Source organism: Pteropus medius, unplaced genomic scaffold (assembly GCF_902729225.1).
Source record: "Pteropus medius unplaced genomic scaffold, Ma_sr-lr_union100, whole genome shotgun sequence".
In the NCBI taxonomy this organism is placed as follows: Eukaryota; Metazoa; Chordata; class Mammalia; order Chiroptera; family Pteropodidae; genus Pteropus; species Pteropus medius.
In genome coordinates this window covers 17,986,611-17,992,764 of record NW_024342471.1, presented here as the reverse complement: position 1 = coordinate 17,992,764, position 6,154 = coordinate 17,986,611, and the positions used below count along the sequence as shown (strand labels likewise).

General features: G+C 44.9%; 1 pseudogene; it reads left to right on the top strand.

The window, feature by feature from the left end:
• The first annotated feature begins 2,725 nt into the window (after window positions 1–2,725).
• Window positions 2,726–5,525, top strand: LOC120603393 (nucleolin-like; annotated as a pseudogene).
• Window positions 5,526–6,154: the final 629 nt, after the last annotated feature.

The following is a 6,154-nucleotide window of genomic DNA, read 5'->3' as shown; positions in this document are numbered from 1 at the left end:
TTGTTTTGCCTGGTTTTCCAATTAATCCCTGAATCACACATTCATTCATTTATTCATCACCTAGTTACCGAGCATCTGTAATATTCTGGGCTCAATGTATAGAGCAGAAGATCGATAAAGGTCCAGACACTGTAGAGCTCACCTTCTGGTCAGGGACAGTCAATAAAAAGATAAAATGTGTCTAGAGTGAATCAGGAGGTGGTTGGCGCTAAGAAGGTGACACAGGGAGCAGGGGGCTGGGGTTCCTCAGAGGATGTTGACGTGGAGTGGAGACCAGAAGGGAAGAGGGAGGGAGACAGTCCATGATCTGGGGAGCGAGTGTATTCCAGGAAGAAGGAACAGGAAGTGCAAAGGCCCTGAGGCAGGGACTTGTTTAGCATTTCTGAGCAGCAACATGATCACAGCAGAGTGAAGGAAGGAGACAGGTGTACAGAACAGACCAGAGAAATGGGGAGAACGGACCACACAGGGCCTCACAGGCCATTGCGAGGATCTGAACTTTATCTGAGTGAGGTGGGAGGACTTTGGAGGGTTTTGAGGAGAGATGTGACGTGATCTGACTTCTCTGACCATTTTGTTAAGAATAGACTGGAGGAAGAGGAGAGAAGAGTGGCAAGTGCAGATCCCAGGAGACTAGTGAGAATAGTTTCAATAGCAAGGGTGGGAGAAGTGGTTGAAGCTGGATATATTTTTTAAGGTAGAACCAAGAGTTTTTCGTTAAATGGATTGGACGTGCTCTGCATAAAAATAAAACAGCACGAGTCTCAGGATGACACCAGAGTTGTTGGTCTGAGCGACTTGAATTTCGAGCCGTGGGAGCTTGGTATGAGTTTACCTAGAAACACACAGATTTCCAAAGAATTAGTTTTGTGTTTGAGGAAGTAAAGGCAAATGCCTTCTTCTGCTTTATGGTTTCTTTAAAAAAAAATCGCAGTGCATTATTTATGCCAGGTGGACACTTGTTTTCCCATGAAGATTCCAAATAGTCATCTTTCATTTATAACAACATGGAAGAGGAATATGAGATCTCTTTTAGCATCATCAGGATTTTTTTTTTTTAGCTAGTGATTCCTGCAAAAAACTGTAGTACAAGAGAATCGGCCATAATCATTTGTGAGAAAAGGACGCATACAGGCCAGGAACTGGCTTGCCGAGCAGACTTTGACTTGAATTAGATGTTAGACAAATGAATGGAATCAAGCTATTATGCAGCAGAAAGAATTGCAGTGTCACACGGAGCAAAATAAAGGCACGAACGTTCAGCAGAAATGTGTGTTCGGCAGATATTCGCCATGAGGTATGTGTCTTTCTCTTGCTAGTGTCCACGGCATGAAATCCAGCATTATAACGGGGAAAGGAAACAAGGCCGCTAACTGTTGGATGAAGAGCTGTGTTGCGTTTCATCAAATCCCCTTGGCAGCTGGACACACGGCTTGCACTGGAAGGTGATAGAAAGTGAAACCCCTCTCTCCCTCAAGTGGTGAGTTTCGGAAGAGATGCCAGCGTTGGCACAGTGTAGGTGACCGTTCAACACGGGCGGGTCCTCAGCATGATGTTCTGTGTCTTCCCAAAAGCGAAGATGAAAATAAAAACATGAAGAAAACCAAAAACAAAACCATGACAATTGATAAAACCATGCTGAACTCTAGTGCCTCTCCCACAAGCAAGAGATGGCTCTGGTGGCAGATCGGGTCCCACGTGGAGCCACCTGTCCTTGGTTCCTTGGGGAGTGATGTGTGGCAAGTCCATTCAGTAGGATCAGCACCACTGTCTTCCTGCTGTGTGTCAGTAATAATGCCAGGAGGGAGGGGGGACTACTTGATTTATGACTTTCTTGATGTCTTCTTAATATAGATGGTTTTGATCATAACAAATTAGACTGACATACTATTCTTCAAGTACCTTATGGGCAAAAATCCAAAAGTCTGACCATGTTCCATGTTGATGACACTTTGGGGAAACAAGCCTTCCCCAGCATGGATAGTGGGGGTGAAATGGTGCTCACCCTTTAGAGGATGTTTGCCAATATCTACAAAACCGGCAAATGCATTTACTCTTTGAGTCATCAAATCCCGCTCCTGGGAATTTATATCCCAGGTATTTGTGTAAAAGCACTTATGATCAAAGTTATATATCACAATATTCTTTTGTGAGAACCGAAGTTTTGCAATCCCCCAATTGTACCTCAGGAGACGGGTTACAAACAAAAAAACAGAAACAAACAAATGAACAAAAACATAAACAAATGAATGAAAACTATGAAATCTCCACATACTGAAACATTATGGAACGATTAAAACAAAGATATGGGATCATGGTATGAATATTGTCAAATATATGCAAGATCTTGTCAGTGATAAAAAGCAAGACGTATAGCAGTATTTATAGAACGGTGTTTTTGTGTATGAAAGGAGAGAATGTGAGTAAGCGTGTTTATATTGCTGTGTTTGCATGAAGAAGCACTGAAGGATACGTTGGAAATTAAGAAGGTGGTTACCTGTGGGAGGAGTGGCTTGCTCAGAGTGGGAGTGAGCCCATTGAATGCATATCCTTTTATTTCGCTGTTTAAGCTATCTGAAAATATTGCCTGGAAATACCTTAAGTAGATGGTTTATAAATGAGCCGTTTCTATTTTGTAGTCAAGCACAATGTTAGGGCCAAAAATGTAGGGAGGGCCGGACGGGGGACACTCCGTGGGTCTGTAAATCAGGAAGCAAAACATAACATGACCATCCCGACCCTCCCAGTGATGCCGACTGCTGACCTGCAGCCCTGCAGTGCAGCCGGGTCTGGACAGCCCCAGGATGGTGTGGGAATGACTTGCAACAGGCACCAAGGTTGACCCTCTGCGAACACAGTAACAATTCCCATCAGACGTCATTGAAGGCTTTGAGGAGGAAAGTCACACCGATGATTCGCTTTCAGAAGGAAAGTTGCATAGCACAGGCGGGGTGACCCGCCCACATCAAGAGCAGATTCAGATCTGATCTGGAGCGGATGCGATGGGGAGCGTGGAGGACACTGAGCCTTCTTTTTGTTCCATCCCGTTCCATCTTCTTGACCCAAAGATAGGAGGTTTCCATCTCTAAGGCTCCTGAGCTGAAATTCTAATACTAGAGAGACAGAAAGTAGCTCAAATATCAAACCACAGATGCCTGTCATTTTTATTTGAAGTGCTAGAATTTTCCAGTAAATGCTGGAGGGAAGGAGGAGGTCAAGTCAGCTGTTGTGCTCAGCAATTCATCATTGTGAGGTTTTACTAAACAAAAGCGAACTCTGAAAATGTGATCACAATTCAGAGGGGCCGCTGAGCAGGTGGGCTTCACCTGTGGTCCCCCCTCAGCATCTTGTGCTGTGATTGTGACTTTAGGTATTTATGTCTCTTACTAGACAGTGGGCACCTCGAAGAAGGGACCTGGGTCTTATTCATTCCGGAAGCTTTTACGCCCAGCACGGAGCGAGGCACCTAGAACACTCAGTCCTTAGGGTGAACATGTATCCTGGTCTGAGTGGGGACATCCCATTGTGGGCCTGTTTGCCATCTTAATTATTAATAGCAAACTCTTTCACTCTCCAAAGTGACCCAGTTTGAACGACAAATTATTTCGCCCATCGGTCAAGAACTGTTTTCTGGTTAACATAAGCAGAAGAAATTACTGCAAGGATGGCTTTACCAAAAAGGGGATTTTTTTGAGTCTTGAGCTCTAACCGATAGCCAAGCGTGCGTGCTGCGGATCGTCAGGACCAGCAGCTGCCATCGACATCGTTCGGTTCCTCTGGGCTCATCTATGCCACTCGCCCGCTGCACACTCTGCCGTCATAAGCCATCATTATGGTGAAGCTTACAAAGGCCGGTGAAAATCAAGATGATCCCAAGAAAATGGCTCCTCCTACAAAGGAGGTAGAAGAAAATAGTGAAAATGAGGAAATGGTGAAGATGAAAGCCGCAGAGAAGAGGTTCTCATTCCTTAGAAAAAAACAGGCATTTCGACCACTCCAGCCAAGGAGGCCATGGCTCCAGTCTTTTAATGAAGGAGGGGCCATGGTTTCGCCATGAGGCCACGTGATGGTTTCCCAGAGGCTGATGGTTTCCCGGCCGGAGGCCATGTCGGTTTCCAGCGGAGGGAGGCGATGGTTTCAATGGAGGAGGGGCGCATGGTTCCCATGAGGAGTTTCATGGCTCGCTTGGAGGAGGCGTCATTGCCTCCCGGCGGATGAATGAGGCTATGGGTTTCAAGCGAGGGGGAGGCGATGGTTTCCCCGGCGAAGGAGGCGATGGTTTCCCCAGCGAAGGAAGTGATGGTTTAAGCAGCTCCTGAAGCCAGGAAACAGAAAGCAGAAGCCACAGAGCCAGCATCATCTTTCAGCCTCTTTGCTGAAAACCCCAACTTCAACAAATCTGCTCCTGAATTAAAAACCGGTATCAGGGACATTTTTGCTAAAAATGATCTTGCTGTTGTGGGTGTCAAAACTGGTGTGTCTAGGAAGTTTGGCTACGTGGATTTTGAATCTGCTGGAGACCTAGAAAAAGCCTTGGAACTCACTGGTTTAAAAGTCTTTGGCAATGAAATTAAACTAGAAAAAAAAAAAACAAGGGAAAAGACAGAAAAAGATCGAGATGCAAAAACAATTTTGGCTAAAAATCTGCCTTCTAAAGTTACTCAGGACGAATTAAAAGAAGAGTTCGAAGATGCTACAGAGGTCAGATCAGTCAGCAAGGATGGAAAGACGTAAAGGGATTGCTTATTGAATTTAAGACAGAAGCTGATGCAGAGAAAACGTTGAAAGAAAAGCAGGGAACAGAGCTAGAAGAGCGATCCATGCCCCCGTACTATACCCGAGAGAAAGGTCGGTCCAGACTGTAACAGTGGAAGGAATAGCACTTGGCGTGGTGATTCAAAACCTCTGGTTTTGAGCAGCCTTTCCTACGTGCAACAGAAGAAACTCTTCAGGAAGTATTTGAGAAGGCAACTTTCATCAAAGCGCCCCAGAACCACAATGGCAAATCTAATGGGTATGCATGTTAGAATTTCCTTCATTTGAAAATGCTGGAGAAGCTTTAAATTCCTGTACAAAAAGAGAAATATTAGGCAGAGCAATCAGGCTGGAGTTGCAAGAAGCCAGCCATCTGAAACTCTGTCAAAGGTCTGGCTGAGGAGACTGCAGAAGAGACTTTAAGAAAATCATTTGGTGTCTCTGTTCCGGCAAGGCCTGTCACCGACCAGGAGAATGGATCTTCCAAAGGATTTGGTTGTGCAGATTTCAGCAGTGAGGAAGCTGCCGAAGCTGCCATAGAAGCCATAGAAGAGGATGAAATCGATGGACTGGGCCAAGCCTAAGGGTTAAGGTGGCTTGGGGGGTCATGGCAGAGGCACAGGCAGCTTTAGAGGCCAAGGTGGTGGCAGAGGAGGCTGAGGTGGATGTACTGGCAGAGGCCAGGGAGGCTTTGGAGGCTGAGGAGCTTCTGAGGAGGCAGAGGGGAAGGAGAGCATGAGCCACACGGGAAGAAGACGGAGTTCAAATAGTTTTGTCTATTCCTGTCTTTCCCTCTTCCATTTGAAAGAAAGGATTCTGGGGTTTTTATTCTGTTACCTGATCAATGACAGAGCCTTCTAAGGACATTCCAAGACACTATACGACTGTATAGTGGTCTACTTGGAAATCTGTATAGATAACGTTTCAAGTGAGATGCCCTGTTGGTTTTGATTGGTTATTCATATAAACTTTTTAAAGAGATGAGCAATAGAGTTAATCCTTATCTGTAAGCTTTGAATTTGTGTTGTTTCTTCCCATGTACAAAACCATTTTTTTTCCTACAGATAGTGTGTGTGTGTGTGTGTGTGGTGTGTGTGTGTGTGTGTGTGTGGTTGGTCTTGGAAGGCAGAATGTTTTATCATGGTTTTGCTTCAGCAACTTTGGGATAAATTAAAAGTCTTAAACTCTGAATGATTAGATTTTATAATTTAAGAAGGGAGTGGGCGGGGGGAGGATTTCTTGTCTCATGTGACTGAGCAGTCAGTCAAGAGTTTTCTCAGAACAGACCTGACTTATGCCTGCTAATTGATTATTGTAAAAATTATTAATAGTGAGCTCATTTAGGGTCACAGGTGTTTTGGATTGGACAGTAAGTTTCATACCATCTTACACGGGCATC